General features: G+C 42.3%; 1 long non-coding RNA gene across 1 annotated transcript in view; it reads left to right on the forward strand.

Moving 5' to 3' along the window:
• The window catches only part of LOC126189048 (uncharacterized), a 225,686-nt gene that overhangs the window by 129,001 nt on the left and 71,943 nt on the right, over positions 1-24,742 (forward strand). Inside the window, exon 2 of the long non-coding RNA XR_007537903.1 lies at positions 3,800-3,898. This is a non-coding gene — a long non-coding RNA (uncharacterized LOC126189048). The remainder of the gene's footprint in view (positions 1-3,799; positions 3,899-24,742) is intronic.

Here is a 24,742-nt window from a genome sequence, read left to right on the forward strand (position 1 = left end):
AGACTAAAAAAAAAAAATTTGAGCCCAGCCTAATACTATAGTCCCAGAAAATAACAGGAATAGTATGTAATACAATAATGAAATACATTATTACGAAGAGAGCTCGTAAGTGCTTACTTAGGGATAAAAGTGCATGTACAGATATGGTGTAAGAAAATCAGACAACAAATTTGGACATCATGCAAGAATTCGAGCTAAACAGGTAATGACAAGCGTAATTTGAAGTTGGTCTCATAGAGGGATAAAAGTAAAATAAAATAACCAGACAACGTCTTACACTACTGTAGTTCCCACAAAAAATAAACGATTATGAAAGTGCGCATAACTAGCATGGTAACTAATATACAAAGTCCTACATACTAGTGATAAATAAAACATATTAATACAAATGACATGCGGCGCAATGGCTCGGTATTTTAGGAACTATTCGCCGAAACAGGTATAATAAGATGAGTATGTTAGCAGGGAACCCGTCGTCGAAAACAAAGTGCGAAGGAAATCGTGGGGGCGGAACTTCTGACTGCGATAAGTGGAGAGATGATTCTGAATCAGTAGTTAATATGAAGGGTCAGAAAGTAAATACAGAGCAGAGAAAGCGTGAGTGCAATTGTATACTTCTATCATACTGAAACAAATAGTACTGGATTACATGTACGGCGCAAATACGATTCGTGAAACAGTAGTAACTAACGACATTCATAGTAATTGTATGGTAAGTATTACGACACATCACTGAACTGGTGTAGATAGGTCAATAGCATGCCCACAGGAAATACTGCCGCACAAACAATGCACGAAATGCAGCAAGGGTCCAAAAGCAATAACTTGAATAATTAGGGAAACAGTTTCTGATCAGTAGCCAAAACGAAGGGTCAAAAGTGAGTAAAGGAAAAAAGAAGCATGGGCATAGTTGTATACTTCTGTTAGAGTTAAATAAGTAGTGCAGGAATTTAGACAAAGCATAAACACTTTACTTCCAATTATTGATCACAGCTGTGTTATCCCACAAAACCTTTCACAGAAAGCACTTGGCGCCTGGAAATAGTTATCAACGTCTGTGTTCATTATGTCTGTGATGTTTGATTCTCTGATCGTATTTCACCATCATATGGATATATATCCTAGCTGCATACAGACAAGAGTAGAGATTTCCATACCCTCTGCCTTCTGTACTGTCTTATCAACTTACACTGTTTCCCATATCTCTCCTCGACGTTAGCACTCTTGCCCGATCAACACATCAGGAACAGTTAATGACATGCCTTCTAAAGCAACAAGTGTTACCACTGTCCCTGTGTGCACTTGTTGACCTTTTTTATCTCTCTTTACAACTTGATATTCCTCATTTCCCAGTGCTCTTAGCTGATGCAATTTTCTTAAATTTTCTTTTTCCAAATTTGCTATATCAGAAAACATCTATTTTGTTCAGATATTAATTCTTGGCCCATGCACGCTCTCGTGATTTGCCACGCTTAACTGAGATCTATGTCTGTATTGCCCGACTATTTTCTCTGATGAGTTCATCAACCGATTTCGATGAATGTCATCGGTTGCTGTAGAGTTCGTCCACTCCAAGCCACGAAGAGGTAAAGTGGACCGAGTAATATGCGTGACATGTAATACGGCAACCGATATTGAGAGCAGAATAAAAAAAATTAGAAGCTTACGTTTCATAATGCTCTCATAACTATTTAAACTACTGTAGTACTGACAATACTTCTTTGTTTTGTTTTGTTAATTAGAGTTTCATTCCACGTAGTTCAGGTAAAGTCTGTGTGTTTTTCGATTTGGAAATATTGTAACATTCGCATTATTTGGCACTATTTCACTCAGGTAAAGTGAAGATTACCTATCGTTTAAAAAAATTATACTAGCCGTTTGGATTGGATACTTACTACTTGCCTGTTTCGCCAATATTTTTGAATTTCCCACCAATGAGACGTCATAAAAAAGCGGTGTGGCTAGTGACGTCATGATTATGACATCACTGATAAAGAGAGATTTATTTATGCGAGTCATCAGCAAACAGAATACATTATAAGGAAAAACAAAATACGGAAAGTATTATTAAGCTACACTATTGTTGCTCAAAATTTTGTACAATCAATTGTGCTCGTAGTGGCGAGCAGAAGATCTTTTTCTAGGCAACATGCAGAGTATAGTTGACACACCATTAGGTGTTCTATGGTGTGTTCTTCTCCGGAGTCAGAGTTGGTGGTATCCACAGATGAGTGCCATTTCTGGAGGTCACTGCTAGATCTTCAAACTCTAGATCGAAGGCAGCTGAGTGACATCCACACGATCCAGTTATGCTCAAGCCAAGGGGGAAGGTTTCTGAATCGGATGGCCAAGTCGAGATATTCTTAGGTCGCGAGACCCACAGCTATTTCACTACTGTAGCTAATGTTTGAAACACCAAAGCGGTCTTGACGAAACTTCTTCTGGCTCTCAAACTTAAGGCTGCTGGAATGTGTCCATACAATGGATAGTTTTCCTGACTTCACAATCCAGGTTCTGAACTGAACATCAGCAGCCCAGAAGCAATTAAATGATCAACATGATTAATAAAGCGTAATGGTGTTATTGATTGGACGGATTTGGCTCTTCACGTCATGTGTTCATCGTCAAGTAAACGTTGACATTTCCAGGGTTGAAGGTCGGTCAACGTCAAACTGCACCAAAGAAATGCAGTGCTGGCTTTACTACTTGCGGGCGTTACACAAAAAAGGGCAATGTGAATAACAACAGGCTTGTCCCCCCCCCCCCCCCCCCCTGAAAATCATGAATTTGATACGACGCAAACTAGAAGTTGAATAATTCGCAGAATATGCACAGAAATTCCAGGAACAATCTTTCACGACGAAGTCTACAAATGACTGTGTACATACATCTTCTTTTCCCAGTAAAGACTATGAAAATAAATGTAGATGAGTAACTGAACGTGCAAAAGGTAATAAGTAATCACTGTTTCTACAGTTAATGCTTCAGTTGGAAAAAAGACGCTGTAACATATCGTATGGTTATGAAGCACCGTATCTTATATTTTTATAGTGATTCGTAGAGTGAAGATACAGATTTAGAGCCACTTTGATTCTGTATCTGGCAATAGCCCCTTCAGGACTGCAGAAAGGCGACCACACAGGTTACCTAAGAATTTACTTTAACTATGATTCGACTTGGAGAGAAATTTCATAACGGTAGGTTCACACAGATCCTTGCACATCTTTGATCATCCCGGGAACTGTGTTAACGGCGAGAGATGTTCGGTAGACGTAGAACACATCAGTTAATGGATGTGGTGAAGCACGTATTCCGTGATTAACTGTATTGCTCCGCACATGTAGAGAACTGGTAACCGAACGTGTGTACCACGTTCCCCATACGAGTTAACTGAAATGTAAGTAAATTTAGATTATTGGCGAAAGACATTCCTGTCCAGAGCAGTCAGTTGGTTATCGAGCTTGTACGTGCAATTGATCAAATAAGCATCCAAGTCATCTGATACTTGGAATTACATCAAATGCTGCGTTTTGACAGGACCTCACCTTACCATTATGCACGTCCTAGTGGCCAGAAGATAACTGTTTAGTGTGACAGGTAGCGCTCCGATGGTTATTTTTCTCACAGCTCTGGTCTAAGTACTCAGGGACGAATGGAGAAGTCAAGAGAGAACACAATTCTCACAAGCTCTAAACTTATATTTTTAACTTAAAAAGTAATATTTAACTGGGTTTATATAAATTTGTGTTTTCCAATGAAAATATCATTTATTCATAAAACCTGAAATCCTATTTTGCAGAGCCCTCAACGAGCCGTCGCCGGGCCTCCAGAGAAATGACGCCGTCTTCCACATCCACCCGACAGCGGAAGGGCTTCCTGGGCAGGTTCTTTAAGAAGGGTATGTCGCTTTCTGTCTTGCATAAATACAAGACCAATATTTGTTGCACGGGCACATTTAGTTTCTTGAAAATCCAGGGGACTTATTATGTTCCAACACCCCCCCCCCCCCGATATGAAAAAAAACGATGCGGCTTACGTCTTTTTAAGGGTAAGGCTAACTAACACAGTCAGAAAATCGACATACAGATATACAGGGTGAATAAAAATACGCGCACTCTGACTTCGCATCGCGATTCCACACGTAGCGGCAATATAAAAATTTCTCTCACAAAATTTCGTCCTGCGCATATTTCGCGCAGTAAATGGAAGTTAAATATTGGTAATCTGGCGACACTGTAATCACATGTACGGCAACTATCGCTGTCGGTGCTGTGCAGTTGGCGGAGTGGAGAGCGTTTTGGGTTAGCATGCAGATGGTCGAGAGTTCGATTTTATTTGCTAAAAGTAGAAACTACAGCGATTACAGTGGGCCCTTTGCAAAATTTCATTTTGCAGTTAGGTACTACCAACACAGAGATGGAAGGGCAATCATTTTCATTGGTCAGATTTTAAATAAACCTTTTGTACGTCGTGGACGCGAATTGTTTCGTCCCACTGCATCTATGAGGTGTATTCGGAAAGTATGATCCATTTACGCGCGAAATGGAAACCACTGTGAAAACCCAATGGAACTTTACACAGGGGCAGAGTCTTCAGTGTGATTGCTGATGTCTCCACGTCGATCTTTTCAGTTCAGAGTGCAAAGTGGTCACGTGGAAATGCCTAAAACAACAGTGTCTCTCGCCAAGTTTGTGGATCTAATGAGAGATTTCGCATAAAGCCATGCAGCCCATATGACATAAATTTCATGCGTTTCTTTCTTCAAGACAATTTTCAGCGGCATTCTGCAGGGACAATGAAGACGCTCCTGCAGAGTTTTCGATGAGAAGTGTTTGATCACCCACATACAGACCTTAATTGGCTCCCTCCGTGGTTTATCTCTGCTCACATGAACCACTGGCTACGAAGACAACATTTTGGCACAAACAAGGAAAGGCAGACCAGCGTAGGGAATTGGCGGAAAGCGCAGGCGGCTGCTGTCTGTGGCGAGGGTACTGGAAAGTTTGTACAGCGCCCCGAAAAATGTCTGTCGGAGTGGCTACTATTTAAAGAGGTAGCTGGAAGATGTCGCTAATTGTTGCGAATAAAAAATTGTTGATTTTCACAGTGGTCTTCATTTCGCGACCGACTAGACCTTACTTTCCGAACAGCCCTCGTACTGGATTCCAAACCTGTTCTTCTGTATACCATCCCCCAATGGTCCCATCAAAATTATTTGCAAAGCGCGTTGCTAATCCTACTGGTGACGTAAGGTTCTAACGAAATGTAATGGACTTGAACGTGGCAAAGGATAATAACTGGTTTTAATCGCTGGGACCACTGGGAGGGGGTGCACACTAATCAAGCTTGGAACCTAGTAAATGCAGTGGTGCGAAAAAATTAGCGACCACGACTTGCAAAAGATTTTTTTAAAAGCTGACCAATGAAAACGAGTGTACATATTTCCACTTCCGTGTTCGTAGTACATATCTATAAATGTTTTCTAGAAGACCCGCTGTACTCGTTTTATGACGATTAACGCGCTAGATACCGTACCACGCAGACTACTTTTAGCAAATAAAAGCAAATAAGCCTCGACCCAGAACCGAACTCTCGATATCCTGAATGCTAATCCAAAATGCTCTCCACTGCACCAACTGCCCTGCACTTCTGCTGTTTCCTGGCAAAGGTAGTTACGGTACGCGTACGTGATTACAACGATTCTATATTGCCAGCCTTTAACGTCTATTTACTGCCCGAAATACGCACAGGACGAAATTTTGTGAGAGAAATTTTTGTGTTGCTAGTAAATGAGAAATCGTGCTGCGAAGTCCAAGTGCGCGAATTTTTCTTCACCCTGTGTCTCCTCAATTTTCTGTCCTGCTCCATTGGCGTATTGAGTAAGAGAAAAAATGGCTGCATGCCTCTGTATGCGCCCTAATCCGTCTTATCCTATTCTCGTGGTCCATACCTGAGATGTATGTTCGTTGCTTCGAATATGGGTTCTCCAAATATACCTAACACGATTTTGTCAAAAATGGTTCAAATGGCTCTGAGCACTATGGGACTTAACATCTATGGTCATCAGTCCCTAGAACTTAGAACTACTTAAACCTAACTAACCTAAGGACAGCACACAACACCCAGCCATCACGAGGCAGAGAAAATCCCTGACCCCGCCGGGAATCGAACCCGGGAACCCGGGCGTGGGAAGCGAGAACGCTACCGCACGACCGCGAGCTGCGGGCACGATTTTGTCAGAACATCGTCTTTCCTACTTAAATTTTCCGAGCTTTTACACTTTTATATGCAATATTGGCAATGAAAGCCTGCTAACGATCCGAACACTGAACATTTGAATTGTTGGATATCCGTTGTCATACACCCTTGATGACGCTGGAGCAACAGAACTGGTCGTCCTGGCGTCTTGCCTGTGATTTAGTTTATGGATGCACGTTTCCATAAGACTTCCAATAAATATATATTCGTATTCTCTAATACCGATTTTATATGATCCTCTGACTTCATGTAGCTCCTAAGTATTTATTACCGCCGAATATTTATAAAATGTGATGTTCTCCAGATGTTTACTGCTAACCCTGTAATCGAATAGAATCAGTAAACCCAGATTCGTTAAGGACAGACGTAGGGCAAAGTGCATTCTTGTACATACATATCTCCAAAAGTATTACAGCTAAAACAGTAAATCTGAAACTGTTATGAACAGCATAATGCTTGATATTCTGTGCAGTTTTTGTTTGAAAATGCGCATCTACTTAAATTGTATAAGGAATCGAATTTTTAATTAGCATTGTTTCTAAACTATACCTTTTCTCGTAAACTAATCAAGCAATAAAACTGGAATTTCATAGTTCAAATCTGCATTAACGTGTGCAACAGATTTTTGTTTAAGGTCATAGTTGCTTTGAAATTAATTTCTCACTTTTGTGCTACGTGGGCCTTCCCTATATTTCTCAAATTTTAAAGGAGAAGTTTTTTCGGGGGAAAGGTGACAGAGAAGTGCTGCATAGGATTATTTAGTAAGTAATACTTAAGAACTATGCCAAATTTTACGATGTTTTCTTTTATAATTTCTGAGAAAGGATACATTGTAGCTCAAAAACATCAGTTTATGGCAGTTAGCATTGTAAGTTTTTATTTCAACTTTCGAAAATTTTGCTATACCTCTAGTGACTATCGCTGCCCATACCCATAATCTTTATTCTATTCCTCGTCCTCCTGGAGTACACTCTTCCCCTGCCTTCTTTGAATAGCCAACGTTTGCGTTTTTTCTTCTGCACCTGGATGGACACCTAGTCTCTGTAGGCACTAAATCCCACCTACGTTTCCATTATTCAGCACTACACAGACGTCACATGCAGCTATGTTCTCAACAATTGAGGACATACTGTTTTTGGACAACGCGTCCATATAAGGTGATTGCTGCCCTCTTTGTATTCTGTGTTTTCCCATATACACATTTTTTCAGCAGTTCAGGATTGCCTAGGTACCTGAAAGCTGGTTTTATAGCATCTAAAACAGAAAATGGCAAACCATGTTCATGGGTGTATGGCTTTTCACTGGCTTCTGCCTGAAGATATTTGCACCACGATATGTCACAAAGGAGATGTTTAGGATTGTCATCTGTGGAAAGTTTTCGAAAGAATATTGCTCACACGGCTTGCTGCATTATTTTCACGCTATGTATGTTATCTGTGATAACTTTTCCATTATATGTTTGTAAAGTGTGAATTTATTTGTCTGTCACTCTGTTAACACCTCCCAGTGGTTTTCCATCTTATAATATCTTGCCTGTTCAAAAAAAACACCTTTTAAACAAAGGAACAAGCAAATATAATCGTCCTCACAGCCTTCTAGACTCATATGCAGTTCTTTTAGATTGAATGAACAAAAAATTAATGCACAAAACATACAAGCGTAGGAAAGGTGTGGATAAGCGAATAGAAAGAGAGGGTGTGGAAGGCGCAGATGGCCAAAGAAACTTTTCTAAAACATATTTCCAGCCAGAATTAGATTATGAAACTTTACGATGGTCTTCTTAAAGAATCAATAAAATAAATTACACAATAAAAAAGCTCTATTTTTTTCACATTCTTCCCTACATCTGCCCTTAAAGAATCGCACTCCCATGTATAAAACGGTTTCAAACGTCCGATTACAAATGAGGCAATGTGTTAAATATTTGACTTTCAGCACGTAAGAGAGAACAGTTTTACGACAGGTCTGAAATTATGCATTAAGTTTGTTGCAAATTGCAAAGTACTCTCATTACGGAACAGTGGATGAATGTAGTCTGGGTAATTGGTGCTCCATTTCAAGGGAAAACTAGTTTTTCACATATCTCATTGTTTATGATGTAATATCTCCCGAACAACGTTTCGTACAATTACATAATTTTGCACATATATTGAGAGATATACGTAGAAACTGCCTGCAAAGTGCGTTGCTAATAGAATTACTAGTAAAGAAACAATAAATTAAAACATTCTACCCGATACTGAACTGTGACTAAATGAACAGCGTAAATGTAGTAAGCGACAAACCGTTGCCTTTCATCAGTTTGTGGGGAGTATCAGTGCGAAAACGCTTCGTTAAAGTTTGGAATTGTGCGTGAAGTTTGTTGGAAGTCGCCAAGTGCCCTCATTCTCAAATACTGGAAGAACGTAGCCCGTGTATATGCACGTCATCAGTTACGCTGCATCAAGAGAAACAAGTAGTTTCTAACTGTGATACTTGTCTTCCTGTGGAAACTTACAATTATGATACCTCTTAGTGAGTAGATTGTGACAGCATTTTGAATTTATAATTCGTCCAATAATTACGCAAAATACTGAAAATAAGATTTTTCCTTCCCCTGGAAGCCTTTCGATAGGCGACTTGTAACTGTTATTGGGTCCTGGGATAGTGGTTTAAGAATATACATTGGGTTCTTTCTCTTTTTTACAACGTAATCTTACACTGATAGACATGTAAACAGAGCTACCATTGATTATATCAAATGGAAATTTCGCCCAAGTCTTCCAGTACGTCCTTCCTAAGTCCAACAACGATACTTCCCCGTAAACAGCGTCATCAACACCAGCGAACAATCTTACTCTGCTGCTGATCCTCTCTGATAAATCTTTCATTTAGACTGAAACATAAGAGGCACTGTTACTTTTCTTTGGAGCGAATTCGAGGCTTCTTTCATTTCTGAATAACGTTCTCCGTCAGTGTAACGTTCTGGATTGTGTTAGTGAGATATTCACCTAACCAGTCACATATCTGTCATGATTGTATCGTGTTTCAATGTCGTCAGTGTGTTACAATGTCCAGAGGCTTTCTGAAATATAAGAAGACGGGTTCTGCCTGTTCAACCACATCTACCTGCTTCTAAGACGTCGTGATTGAATAAAGCAGGATGTATGAGGAAAGTGCCTTACATTTATGATGCTCCCTCTTATAGTGGTTCTGCTGCGATGAAGTGGAGTCTGAGTAACACCCAAGTCTATATAATACCGAATACACTTACGATGAAGTTTCCCCAGTGACAGATATTTCACGTTATACGAGCATATCACAGCCTACAAACAATTTCACTAGTGCCTTTTCCGGCAGTGTAAATTTCTTAAGGGACTTTCACACGCTCGATATTTATTGCGCAATATGGAGCACTACGTAATAATATTGACTGTCTCAAAATGGTATTGATTGTTTCTCGCAGTATATTGAAGGAGACAGCAGAGCTTTAAAATATAGACGCTGCTTCAATGTATTGCACAGTATATACGACCAATTTCCCTACACAGACTTTGAGGACAGGTTCCTTACACGAAAACAAGAAAAAATTTCTAGTAAACATAGGCTCTAAAATGAGTACCTTAAGACCTACCAGCACTTCTTCAATAGAAGCGTTTCACTGTAGAGAAGACGAGCAAGTGATTATAGCTCTTAACCTATGAATTACAGAGCCCATGTTTACTGGATATCTTTTTCTTGTTTTAGTCCATACTACCTCCTCCCACAATATGGAAAGCAAAGAGCTTGCACTGGAAGAGTCGTGTTTCATAGCCTCTACTCCGTAAGCCACAACACGACGCGTAGAGGAGAGTACCCTGTCCCACTTGTAATCATTTCCTCTCCTGTTTCATTCGCAAATAGAGCGACGGAAAAACGACTGTCACTATGCCTCCCTACGAACCATAATTTCTCTTATCTTATCTACGCGAAAAGTACGCTGGTGCCAGTAGAATGTTAATGTTCACAGTGCCATCAGATACGATGGCAAGGGTCATTGGTTGGTGAGAACTGAGCAGCTAAATTCAAGATGCCAGGACTATGAATGCAGAACATTGTTTAGATGTGAAACGTGAAATACTACCCTGCACCCTGCGTGTCAAAAGCTTTATTATGTACAGTAAAAGGCGTACTGAAAGAAACAATTCGTGAAACGTTGGTAAAGCTCGTAAGTATGCAATTTAAGACATATGAATTTCTATTTTATTGCTTATTATAAAAAATAAACAATTCCATAGAACCCACATCAATTCGTTTTATTCTAAAACGCGTTTATCACAATTCCTCATCATCTGGCCCCTCATTTAACACTGGCAGGAAACCTGCCAATGAAAAATGTAATGTAAAAAAATTAAAATCCATTTAATTTTGCTAATATGTTAAAATGTATGATACTTTAATCATTATACTGAATATGTGTAAGTATACGAAGATTTCGGAAACAAAATAATTTTTGTATGATATTGGTTAAGAACATTTGTCTGTAAAAACGTGGAGTGGTATAACAGACAGTCAGTTGATTGAGTCTGTTGTGTTACCGCATCGTCTTCCACCTCCCCGTTATTTAGCCTCTTCGGACAACGAGATTCCAGCATTATTGAAAGATGTTACTTTGGATACACGGACGGGAATGTTGTTCTTCCAGCATAACAGGGCCCCTGCACATTCCAGTCACTAGGTGGCTTTTCATCTAAACCTAGTATACAGCGGTTGACGGATCGACAGAAATAGCCACGTTTCTTGGCCACCTAGGTCCCTGAACCTTATCCCCATACCTTTTTGCCTGTTGGGAAGGTTAAAGGGCAAAGTCTACAAATAAAAAGTACACTCAGTCATTTGCCGTTGCTTCCGCCTTCAGTTTACACTCTAACAGTAGTATGTCTGTAACCAATGAAAATTACACTCATGTTAAGCTGAATGTTTTATTCGAGCTATACGATCACTTTCTGACGTAGAGCGGACAAAACAAAGATGGACCAGGAAACACGAGGGGCGTTCAGTAGGTTTTATTCAGTATTCCAATACACCATACTATTCTCCACTGTTTTAGCAACAAAACCGTATTTTTCAACACAATCTCCGTTCAGTGCGAAGACCACGCCACCTGACTTAGAGGGCCTGTTTTCCCGCATGTTACCACCCTCCTAGTTGACATCCGGGCCAACATCGCCCTGCACCAATAACCTCTCGATCATCCCGCGGAGTCGATCCTTCATTGAGCCAAACAGTTGAAAGTCGAAAGGTGCGAGATCGCTGCTGAGAGTGGATGAGGAAGAAAGTCTAATAAAGCTTTTTGAGCTCCTCTCGTGTCGACAGGCTTGCGTGAGGCCTTGCGTTGTCATGGAGAAGGAGAAATTCATTCGCATTTTTGCGGCTACGAAGATGCCGATGTCGTTTCTTCTATTTCCAAAGGGTAGTACAACACACTTGGGACTGGATCGATGAACCATGAGGGAGGACATCAAACAGAATAACCTCTTCAGAGTTACAGAAGACCGTCGCCATTTTACCGGGTAAGGGTGCGTCTCTGGACTTTTTTTCTCCGATGGGGAGGTGGTGTGGCGCCACTCCGCTGATTGCCGTTTTGTCTCGGATTCGAAGTGATGGATCCACATTTCACTGTCTGTGATGATGTTCGACCAAAAAACTGTCACGATCAGCTTCGTGACACGCAATAAATTCCACACAGATGATAGATCATAGCTCTTTCTAGTCTTCTGTTGGGTGGCGAGGAACCCAATAAAATGGTCCCAATGGCTCTAAGCACTATGGGACTTAACATCTGAGGTCATCAGTCCTCTAGACTTAGAACTACTTAAACCTAAGGACATCATCCAGCCCGAGGCTGGATTCGAACCTGCGACCGTAGCAGCAGCAGCGCGGTTCCGGACTGAAGCACCTAGAACCGCGCGGCCACAGCGGCCGGCTCGAGGAACCCTCCCCCCCCCCCCGTCCCGTCCGCCGCTCGTGGTCTCGCGGTAGCGTTCTCGCTTCCCGAGCACGGGGTACCGGGTTCGATTCCCGGCGGGGTCAGGGAGTTTAACCTGCCTCGAGATGACTGGGTGTTTGTGTTGTCCTCATCATTTCATCATCATCCAGGAAAGTGGCGAAATTGGACTGAGCAAAGGTTGGGAAATTGTACGAGCGCTGATAACCACGCAGTTGAGCGCCCCACAAGCCAAACATCATCATCATCATCGAGGAACCCCGCAAGCACACACTTTGAATACCCCAACTGGTCGACGAGTGTGTCAGCACTACCAACACAAGCTTCCAGTTGAGCTGCGAGGTGTCTGACTGTAATCCGTCGATCACCTCGAATGACAGTGTCCCGCACTTTCCATCGTTATAGGAGTTACAGCTGTGTGCGGTCGGTCAGCACGCGGGAGTCAGAACGGGTTTGCACGACTATGTTGCGATGACGTCAGACGCCTCGCCCAACGACTCACTGTGCTTTTCTTCACTGTGCTTTTCTTCACTGTGGGATCTCCATAGACATTCTACAGTGCCTGTGAATATCTGCAATGCTCTGGTTTTCCGCCAAAAGAAACTCGGTGACAGCTCTCTGCTTGGAACCCACCACCGTTATGTCCGCCACTTTGAAGGCTACTTACAGCGCCGCAACCTGTCAGAGCTTCGTGAAACTACAGAGGCTGAAGCGGGGATGTTCCGCGATGTCACGCAATAAATTCTGTCTTTTTTTCGACCGAAACTCTCTCAGAAGATAACTACATTGCATTACTTATTGAACACCTCTCGTATTAATAAGCCTGACGCGGAACTGAACCTTGTTAACGAAAGGAACAGGGCACATCACAGAAAATGCTGGTAACATTGATTTCGAAGCACCAATCTGTTGGTGTCTCATGCTGCACATGAGCATCTCCTGCAAGCTCTGTCCCGTGTACTAAATGTAAATGTCGTGTGGCTAGGGCCTCCTGTCGCGTAGACCGTTCGCCGGGTGCAAGTCTTTCGATTTGACGCCACTTCGATGACTTGCGCGTCGATGGGCATGATATGATGATGATTAGGACAACGCAAAATCTCCGACCCAGCCGGGAATCGAACCCGGGCCCTTAGGATTAACATTCTGTCGCCCTGACCACTCAGCTACCGGAGGCGGACGTCCCACGTATTTCTCTGTGAGAATGAGAGGAGCAGACGTGATTAGTGATCAGTTCAATGCAACACAAAATGGTGCTCACTGCGAAACAGAGCGTATTTATTTCCGAGTGTTATGCGAAGCACACTTTGTGGAAAATCTCTGTGGAACTGCTTGTTCAACAATTTAAGACTGGAAGTTTCTTGGCGAAACCTCCAGCGTAGTCTACAATTAGTGGACAAAATGATTCAAACTGGGTTCTGTGGAGAATAAAAACGGAACGGTAACTATCCGAAAAGAGTTCGATCACTTGGAAACACTGCTCGGAAGAAGAAAAATTTAGAACTAAGTCCGAGGAAATCTCAGCGCTAAACATTTGTGCAAGTATGTATTAACAGTTCGTCTCGTCGCAACATTATCAAAAGTAACCTGAAGCTGAAAGCTTACAAATTTTCAGTTGTGGGTGAGTTAAATCGTTCAAGTGGACTTTTACTTGATAAGTTGTGACGGTGATTTCTGAGTGAAGTGGAATTTTGGATTCACTGTTTTTCTTTTCTTAAGATGAGACCGGGTTCACACAGTCTGGGTACGTGAATACAAAGAAAATGCGCCATTATGCATAGGATAGTTCACATCAGTACTCTGAACGATGGCCATTTCCAGCATAGTCTGTAATTCTTGGAGGTATGTACCGTCTATGTAACTAATTGAAGACAGTTTGTTTATGACCATACGCGTTTCGCTTCATTTATTTGGGAAGCATCATCAGTGGCCTGTAATACATGTTTCCTTTTATTCATACAAGAAATGTATTATGTTGTGTATATAATATGCTGCTATATTACATTTTGCCGTCTCTTTCTCTTATTTTTTAGGTAAAAATCTACTTTTGTAACTCGAAGTTCGTAATGTGAACTTATCGTTCGGTGGTACGATTTCCAGCGCTGTTAACTCATGTGTGTGGTCCTGGAGATGTACTCGTTAATTTCCATACTCCAGATGGCTCATTTCTGGCGTTCTTTCACCCACATTTGTCACATCGCATATGTCCCTTGCACTTCCTGTTTTGTGATCAACAAAATGGTTCAAATGGCTCTGAGTACTATGGGACTTAACATCTATGGTCATCAGTCCCCTAGAACTTAGAACTACGTAAACCTAAGTAACCTAAGGACAGCACACGACACCCAGCCATCACGAGGCAGAGAAAATCCCTGACCCCGCCGGGAATCGAACCCGGGAACCCGGGCGTGGGAAGCGAGAACGCTACCGCACGACCACGAGATGCGGGCTGTGATCAACATATATGTGTTTTCGTGCGTGTAGTGTTGCAGGCTGTTGTTGTGTGTTTGTCTAACTATTGTTCGTGTTGTGGTTTGATATTTTTTATTAGTTGTTTGTGTGTGTGTGTGTGTGTGTGTGTGTGTGTGTGTGTGTGTGCTCGTGTGCATATGTGTGTGTATTTTGCTGAGTGTAAGTTTTTCTGTTTTTTAATATATATGATAATGAGTTTATATGTGTTTGCGGGGTGGTGGGGGGGGAGGGGAGGGGGGGCGAGAGAGAAGGGGGAAGGAGATTCATTAATTATTTATCCTGGTTACATTTCAGTTTCTTATTGTTTTGGTGGTCAGCATGGTTCAAATGGCTCTGAAGACTATGGGACTTAACTGCTGTGGTCATCAGTCCCCTAGAACTCAAAGCTACTTAAACCTAACTAACCTAAGGACATCACACACATCCATGCCCGAGGCAGGATTCGAACCTGCGACCGTAGCGGTGGTTAGCATGACCAGAGAATTATTGCTTATATCGATTTGGTCACTGAGTACCTTCTTTTCCGTTGCAATGGCTCTTAGTATGTGAAAGTTTTCTTCCAAAGTCACGAGCTGTTTATTTTGATTATTCACTCTGATAACTGTCATGTCACATTCCATGTTGGATGGTTCATGTCCATGTCTTATTAGGTGTTCGGCTTAGGTGGGAAGGCTATTTTATATTTCCAGCTTCTTATATGTTTTTTATATCAAGTTTTGAAGTTCCTGCTTGTCACCCTCAGATGTACCGATTTACATTCTTCGCATTCTAGTTAGTGTATACCTGTTCCTTGTTATTTACCTGGTTTGTCTGTTGCTCCTGTCCGCCCCGATGGCTAAGTGGTGCCGGCACGGTAGCTCAACGTGTTCGGTCAGAGAGCTGATTGGACTCTATAAGAAAATGAGTGAAAGGATGAACAACGAACTTGAACGGATGTCATGTGACGTCTTGCCGTCCTTCGGGCCCGGGTTCGATTCCTGGCTCTCCTCTCAGGGACTGGGTGTTGTGTTGTCCTCATCACCATTTCACCCCTACCCAGTGCGTAGGTCGCCTACTGCGGCGTTGAGTGTAATAAGACGACCGGACCTACCCCCCAAGGGGCCTCCCGGCCAATGTCGTTCAACGTTCATTTCCATTTTTTCTGTTGTTTATAAATGTAACTGGAGTGTGTTTCTTGTTCTGTAAGCTATGTGTAATGCCTGTTTCTTTAGTATATTTGCTATCTTGTGTGTTACTTTGTGTTTGTATGTAAGAGTGTACCATTTTTTTTGTTATTCATGTCATGAGTATTATGGTTTTGTGTTTCCGTGTGTGCTATAGTGTCTGTGGGGTTCTTCAGTGTTTGTGTTGTCTGCTTGTTTTGATTTTCTTTTGTTGTGTTTTAATTTTTTGGTTCAGTTTTTGTACTGTATTGGTGTTGTAACTATTATTTGTGGCTATGAGTTGCACTGTTTGTAATTCTGTTTCATAGTTTTCGTTTCTGAGTAGGATGTTATTTAGCCTACACTTGTTACATACAAACAGAAAGCAACCCACAAGATAGCAAATATACTAAGGAAACAGGGATTACGCATAGCTTACGGACCAAGAAACACACTCCAATTACATTTACAAACAACAGACAAACCATATAAATACCAAGGAGCAGGTATACAGAGTGGTCAACTGATCGTGACCGGGCCAAATACCTCACGAAATAAGCGTCAAACGAAAAAACTACAAAGAACGAAACTTGTCTAGCGTGAAGGGGGAAACCGGATTGTGCTATGGTTGACCCGCTAGATGGCTCTCCCATAGGTCAAACGGATATCAACTGTGTGTATTTAAAAAAAAATAGTAACCCCCATTTTTTATTACATATCCGTGTAGTACGTAAATAAATATGAATGTTTTAGTTGGACCACTTTTTTCGCTTTGTGATAGATGGCGCTGTAATAGTCACAAACATATGGTGCACAATTTTAGACGAACAGTTGGTTACTGGTAGGTTTTTTAAATTAAAATACAGAACGTAGGTACGTTTGAACATTTTATTTCGGTTGTTCCACTGTGATAGATGTACCTTTGTGAACTTACCATTTCTCAGAACGCATGCTGTTACAGCGTGGTTACCTGTAAATACCACACTAATGCAATAAATGCTCAAAATGATGTCCGTCAACCTCAATGCATTTGGCAATACGTGTAACGACATTCCTCTCAACAGCAAGTAGTTCGCCTTCCGTAATATCTGCACATGCAATGAGCATGCGCTGGCGCATGTTGTCAGGCGTTGTCGGTGGATCACGATAGCAAATGTCCTTCAATTTTCCCCACAGAAAGAAACCCGGGGACGTCAGATCCGGTGAACGTGCGGGCCATGGTATGGTTCTTCGACGACCAATCCACCTGCCATGTAATATGCTATTCAATACCGCTTGAACCGCACGCGAGCTATGTGCCGGACATAGATCATGTTGGAAGTACATCGCCACTCTGTCATGCTGAGAAACATCTTGCAGTAACATCGGTAGAGCATTACGTAGGAAATCAGCATACATTGTACCATTTAGATTGTCATCGATAAAATTCTCGCGCAATTTGTCTGCTACTGATGTGCGGATTAGCCGCGACAGCAGCTAAAACACCTACTTCGGCATCATAATTTGTTGCAGATCGTGGTTGACGTTTCGCATGTGGCTGAACACTCCCTGTTTCCTTAAATAACCTAACTACCCGGCGAACGGCCCGGACACTTGGATGATGTAGTCCAGGATACCGAGCAGCATACATAGCACACGCCCGTTGGGCATTTTGATCACAATAGCCATACATTAACACGATATAGACATTTTCCGCAATTGGCAGACTGTCCATTTTAACACGAGTAGTTTATCACGAAGCAATAACTGTCCACACTGGCGGAATGTTACGTGATACCACGTACTTATACGTTTGTGACTATACAGTGCCATTTATCACAAAGCGAAAAAAGTGGTCCAACTAAAACATTCATATTTCTTCACGTTCTACACTAATATGTTGTAAAAATGGGGGTTCCTATTTTTAAAAAAACGCCATTGATATCCGTTTGACCTATGGCAGCGCCATCTAGCGGGCCAACCATAGCGCCATCTGGTTTCCCCCTTCAAGTCAGACTAGTTTCGTTCTTTGTAGTTTTTTTCGTTTGATGCTTATTTCGTGAGATATTTGGCCCAATCACTGTCAGTGGACCACCCTGTATAACAGCTAGAGTGCGAAGAATGTAAATCGGTATATCTGGCCATGACAAGCAGGAACTTCAAACCTAGATATAAAGAACATATAAGAAGGTGGAAATATAAAAGTAGCCATTCTACCTTTGCCAAACACCTGACAAAACATAGACATGAACCATCCAACATGGAATGTGGCATGACAGTAATCAGAGTGAATAATCACAACAAGCTCCTAACATTTCAAGAAAACTTTTACATACAAAGAGCCATTGCCATGGGAAAGAAGGTACTCAATGACCAAATCCATGTAAGCAATAACTCTCGGATCATGCTAGCCACCAAAACAATAACAAGTTCAAAAGTGACCAGGATGAATAATTAATGAATCTCCTTCCCCCTTCTCTCTCCGACCCACACATATAAACACACACACACACACACACACACACACGCACGCACACACAACAAATAAAAAATGTCAAACCACAACACAAACAAAAGACAGACAAACGCCTAACAACAGTTGGCAACATGATACGCACGAAGGCACACGTATGTTGATCACAAAATGGAAAGTGCAAGGGACACATGCGATGTGACAAATGTGGGTGAAAGAACGCCGAAATGAGCCAGCTCGAGTATGGAAATTAACGAATACATCTTCAGAACCACACACATGAGTTAACAGCCCTGGGAATCGTAAGTAACATCGAATGATAACTTCATATTACGAACTTTGTGCTACAATAGTTGATTTTAACCTGAAAACAAGAGAAAGACATTACAAAAAGTAATATAGCAGCATATTATATGCACAACATAATACATTTATTGTATGTATAAAAGGAAACATGTATTACAGGCCACTGATGATACTTCCCAAATAAATGTGGCGAAATGCGTATGGCCATAAACATACAGTCTTCAGTTGGTATCTAGACGATACATACCTCCACGAATTTAAAGCATCTAGGGGAAAGACGGAAACCAGAAAAAATAACAATCGTCTCTAATTAACAAGGGTCAACCATTAGTCAGTCTTAATGTAAATATCTTCCGGGCGACTTTTCTTTGGTCACCCTGTATGCTTAGTATTTCTCCGGAAACAACGTGAATGGATGCAAAATCTCCACCTGTAATTTCAACAATCTGCATGGAAATGGGCCGGCCGCGGTGGTCTAGCGGTTCTGGCGCTGCAGTCCGCAACCGCGGGACTGCTACGGTCGCAGGTTCGAATCCTGCCTCGGGCATGGGTGTGTGTGATGTCCTTAGGTTAGTTAGGTTTAAGTAGTTCTAAGTTCTAGGGGACTTATGACCTAAGATGTTGAGTCCCATAGTGCTCAGAGCCATTTTTTTTTTTTCTTGCATGGAAATGCAGTGATCAGCCAGAACATGGTGACCACCTACCCAACAAGTGTCCATCTTTGGCAGGCTAACAGTGGTGACGCATCGTAGCATGGAAGCTATGACGTCTTGGTAGGACGCTGAAGGGAGTTGGCACCACATCTGCACACACGTCACCTAATTCCTATAAATTCGGCGGAGGAGGGCGATGACCTCTGACTCACATCCCAGATATGTCCGATCGGGCTCAGATTTGGCGAGTTGGGAAGCCAGCACATCACCTGGAACTCGCCACCGTGTTGCTCCATCACACTCCTGGCCTTGTAACATTGGGCATTATCTTGCTAAAAAATGTTACTGCCGGGAGAAACATGATGGTCACAAGGGGTTTACGTGGTCTGCAACAAGTGTACAATATCCTTTAGCCGTCATGGTGCTTTTCATGAACTCTACCTGACCCATGGATACCCACGTGAACGTTCTCCAGCGCACAATGAAGTCGCCGCCAGCAGCTAGTCTCCATCCTCCCATCCCGATATCAAAGAGCTGTTCCCCTGGAAGACGATGGATTTGTCTCCCCCCCCCCCCCTCACCCCATTCATTGGCATGATGAAGAAGATATGGGGATTCATCAGGCGATGCAACACTCTGCACTGCCCCAATGACCAGTGCCAATGGTCACATGCCCTTCTCAGTAGTAGTTGCCAAAGTCGTAGTGTTAACATTGGCAAATGCGTAAGTTGTTCGTTGTGGAGGCCCATCGTTAGGAGTGTTCTGTGCACTGTGTGTTCAGACACACTTATACTCAGCCCAACATAAAAGTCGGATATTAGTTCCGCCACAGTTGGCACCTGTCCTGTTTTACCAATCTGCCCAGTCTACAACGTTCAACATCTGTACTGAGGGGTCGCCGCCCAACACAATGACTTCTGCATGTGGTTTCACCTTCGTTTGGTCACTTGCTGAAGAGACTTGCCACAACACTCCTCCAACACCTGACAAGTCGAGCAGTTTCCGAAATAATCTTTCCGGGCCCCCGTACCTTCACAATCTGCCCTTGGTCAAACTCAGATAGCGTGCCTTCCCCATTCTACATATGGATACCTCTCTCATTGATACTATGCGCGTGTCTCTGACTAGCAGTCAATCCTCGCCACTGCTTTCGACTGGAAGAGTTTATATTGATAGTGTTGTGTACATAGTTCCGCATAGTCAGTGCGTACACAACTTTCCCACTAGAGCGCGCCCCGCTAAGCACAACAGCGCAGGCGCAGCTCTCGTCCATCTCCGCACTACGAGATGGCGCTGCCATAGAGACGGACCAAATTCTGCTTCCGCCGATCCACGTATTAATATGTAACGCAGCCAATGAGATTGCTTTTCTCCTCACAGATCACACTCGTGCAGTGATACATGAACGCACGAGGTATTATAATGAGTGTACAGACCTCTGATTAGTCAGTCTGCATTTGTCTGCACCAGTCTATACCAGTCTGCATTTGTCTGTACCAGTCTATAGTCAAGTTTCAGTCTGCGCCCGAAAAGATTACCATATTCTTGTACATAGCCATGAAGATAAATGTATAGACACTTTTGTCAAGTATCAAAGATATATGCGAGAATAAGATTAACGTACCAATACCAAAGGAACTTCAGATTGTCAATTGTAAATAGCATCCAGAACCAAGTTAAGTAATTTTTATGCTTGTTATTATTTATAATAAATGTGTGTGAAAATTAATCAAGTTCTGGTTGGTCACCGTCAATCTGCTACTCTAAGCGTGCAAGTGGCATTTCTATCGTCTGACCTAACTGCAGAAGATAAACACGCCACTATGAGACCACGAGACATATTGCTGACACTCGCCTACTTCGTTAGAGCGACAAGTCAAATAATGTGATGGTGTGTGTACTGAAGGTCTTACAGTATGCACACCAGAGATAGTGAAACGATAGTCAGAATGTTCAGGCCGATCAGTGTATGTAAATCAGTTACAAAAAGTAATTCGATAACTTCTGCAGTACTTCTCGGGCAGATATCATTCTCTTTCCAGTGCGGTCCTATGTTACGAAGAGTAATTTTTCGTACTGTTGCTAACTCAGATTGCCTGAGACAAGAAATACATATCTGGTTCCAATAGCTCACATACTGCTGAAGACGAAAGTATATTAAAGAAAGCAACAGTTTTATTTCTTTCGGTAACGTCTCAGACTCAGCTAAGTAGCAACATGGTGGTTAAAAACTGCCCGCTTATTAACCAGCGATTCGTAGAAAGCAGAGCGAACACAGATGCCGCTAGCGGGAAGTCTGTGAGCTATGGAGGGCTCCAGGGTAGCAACTACGTTGTAGCACGTGGGTGGAGCAGCCACGCCCACTGTGCTCTTTCTAACGGGTGGCCACCGAGCACTAATCCGATAGCTTACGAGCAGCTGTCGGCAGCAGCAAACTGCCCTGGCATAAATTTCAAAGCGCCCACGAGTCTCAGAGAAAAAAGCCTCGAACTTAACGGGGCGAGTGTACGAGTCAGAATTTTAAGACGGTATACCGACACCTTAAGAGAATCTGAAAGATGTGGCCTCAAAATAAGCGCCACAAAAACCGAATCCGCCAGTACTATAGAGTATCTGGAGACAGGAGACAGTAATTCTTTTAAGCATCTGGGGGCTCTGATGTTACTAAACGGAAAAAAAATTGAAGATGACATAAATAATAAAATAGAGCAAGACAGGAGTGCCTTTCAGCTGAACTCGGTCCTTTTTAATAACAAAAAGGATCAAACCGGTGATATACCGTCCAGATGTTGAAAACATCAGTACGTACGTTGCAGAAACGTGGCAAAATAACAAGTTACAGATAAACAAGTTGCCTGCGCTAGAGATGAATTTCTGAAAGTGAAGTTGTGGCATTCCCAAGCTGGATCGTTAGCAGATACCAACATAAGAGAGGCTACGGGAGTCGATAAATCAATAGTAAACACTATAGAGATGAAACGTGTAATATGATATGAACATCTAGAAAGGATGGACGATAGCCGGTGGCGAAAGAAAGTGTGGCAGTGGTCCCCAACGGAAAGAAGACAGCCTGACGAGCTGGTAGGAACAGGAATCAAGAGATCGCGATGGCTGCCAGAGGGTTACAAGGATTGGCGCGATCGGAAGAAATGGAAAGCGGGAAGCTAGAAACGGCGTCAGTCGTAGAACACTCGCAAGATGATGATGATGATGATATTTTAGAATCTGTCACTTCCATGGAAAAATTCATGACATCCTGTGTGACGTAGGAATGTCAGATGTATAGCTGTGCAAGAAAAATAGAAGAATGTTGAATATAATCGAAGCTACATTAACATTTTCTCAACTCTAGAATGTGCTGGCATTTGCCTTGAATACCTGGGCAATACCAACACCGTTACAGGGTAACGGCAAGAGTATTTTCTGTTTTTCCACACGAGAAGCTTTCATTTACATCCTCTATTGCTCTTTCGTTTTCTAAGCTGAACAGTAACGGAAAGAAACTGAGCACTTGCCTTTCGCCCTATTCAATCCGAGCAGTTCTCCATTGGTCTCCCATTCATCTTGATCCCACTCGGCCCTCGTACGTATTGTGTATTACCTGTTCCTATAAGTCATACCTGTTCTTCTGAGAATTTCAGTTATCTTGTACCATTTTGTTGCAAAACCCTTTGTGATGACCACGGTCTACATCCCAACTTACATTTTTTGTTTTTGTATGTGCATTATTTTTTCCCCTAGATATTCTTGTAGAGAATGTCAGGACAGTAAATTAAGAAAAAGGAATCGTAAATGCTGGCTTAGCCCACCAAAGGCGCCTGAAAGAATTTCGTGAGTAAATGATGTATCGAAAAGTTTTATGTCGATATGAAAACTATAGAATTTCAATAACCTTGCGTTGACAACAAAAATGAAAAAAATAATAAACTGTGTGGTACAATCAGTAGAACGCTAAGAAAAAGAAAGGAAACAATGTTAAGTTCAACAAAATGATGTCTGTACGAGTAGGTTTTTTACCGGGCTAAAGAGTGAATCTGCGCTAGCAAAGACAGAAACGGAGTCCAACTCTTCGAAATGCGATCTCTACGAACTGGAAGTATCGTAAAGAACGCTTTCCAAAGGCGGTCTACAGGTATGAGATTAGAGGGCTCCGCAGACAGGACAGACGAAGGAGAAAATGAACGCATAAATTTTGGAGGTCACTATATGTCTAAAGGACTAATGCAAGAAGATATGAAGTAATCGCAGTCGGGAACAAGTAACAATCTTTTATTTTTACCTGCATATTCAAATCGTGAAAGGTACAAAAAGCATTAACATAAGCCAGAAATGTAGCATCTGAAAATGACAATGCTCTTTTGGCAAGCATAATTTTGATTGAAGTGCGAAACAGTATCTAAAAATCAGACTTTGCTTAGTTTTAAGATTTTTTGTAGCTTTCTTGGCCATCTTGTCTTTTGTCTCGCGATCTTCCTCCGATGTTTATTCAACTTATTTTGTTATCATTTCAACAGAAAAAGTGGGCACCATGTGAAAAGAGGGCGTGTCTTTCACAATGCCAGCCACCTGTGCTGGCGAAACGTCAATGGAATCTTTGAAAAAGCATCGGCCGAAGATTTGTTTAGTTTGTTCTACTTACCCTAGGAGCACCACATATTTCACAGAAACAACCACTTCCCCTGTGAGGAAAGCGAAATTATTCTTTTTAGCCGTGTAACACTAAATTTTCCAAGGGGCTTCTGCGTGACTGTCTCAGAGAGATATAGAGGCGTTTCGCAAACGAGGACTGGGCGTGTTGTCGGATCAGAAGAGTAAGCGCCGACCGTGGGTATTTCCATAGTGTGTGCCCGCCTGCAGACAGCGGCCGGTATACCCCTGTAATTTGGGAGGCGTGGCCACAGGCTACGAGGCGGGCGGTCAACATGAAAGGGTGGAGAGAGAGAGAGAGAGAGAGAGAGAGAGAGAGAGAGAGACAGTGTTGCGCTGTGCTGTAGGTCTTCGGGCATTTCCTCTGCGGTCTGCTGCGCGTTTCCACCTCATTTGCTTCGGTCCTGCAACAGCACGTTAACAAAACCAATACCACTGCAGCACACAATTTCCTTCACATCAGTCATTTTCTCGATGTTGGAGCATAGCCTAAGGCAGAACATTTTGACGTTTCAGGGTGAAAGTAATCTTCTATCAGAGACTGGGCGCGATTTCGAGAAACACTTCTCGTGTGACACACAGCTCTGAAATTTCACACACGCTTTCTTACCACCACTAAACGTCATGGAACAGGCAGACTTGTAGGGTGAGGCGATTGGCATTCTAGCGCACTACCGACTAGTACCTACGAAATGCTCATACAATCTCTTCATGCGGCAGTTATTGAAATCCTTGGGAGAGCTAGCCATGACCAAACGATTCTAGCTTGTGTACAAGATATAGAGTTGTTATAATTAAAGCGCAGCTATTCACAGAATTATCATATGGCAGCGGAACCTGGTAGATATTC

This window comes from Schistocerca cancellata, chromosome 5 (genome assembly GCF_023864275.1).
Source record: "Schistocerca cancellata isolate TAMUIC-IGC-003103 chromosome 5, iqSchCanc2.1, whole genome shotgun sequence".
Taxonomy (NCBI): Eukaryota; Metazoa; Arthropoda; class Insecta; order Orthoptera; family Acrididae; genus Schistocerca; species Schistocerca cancellata.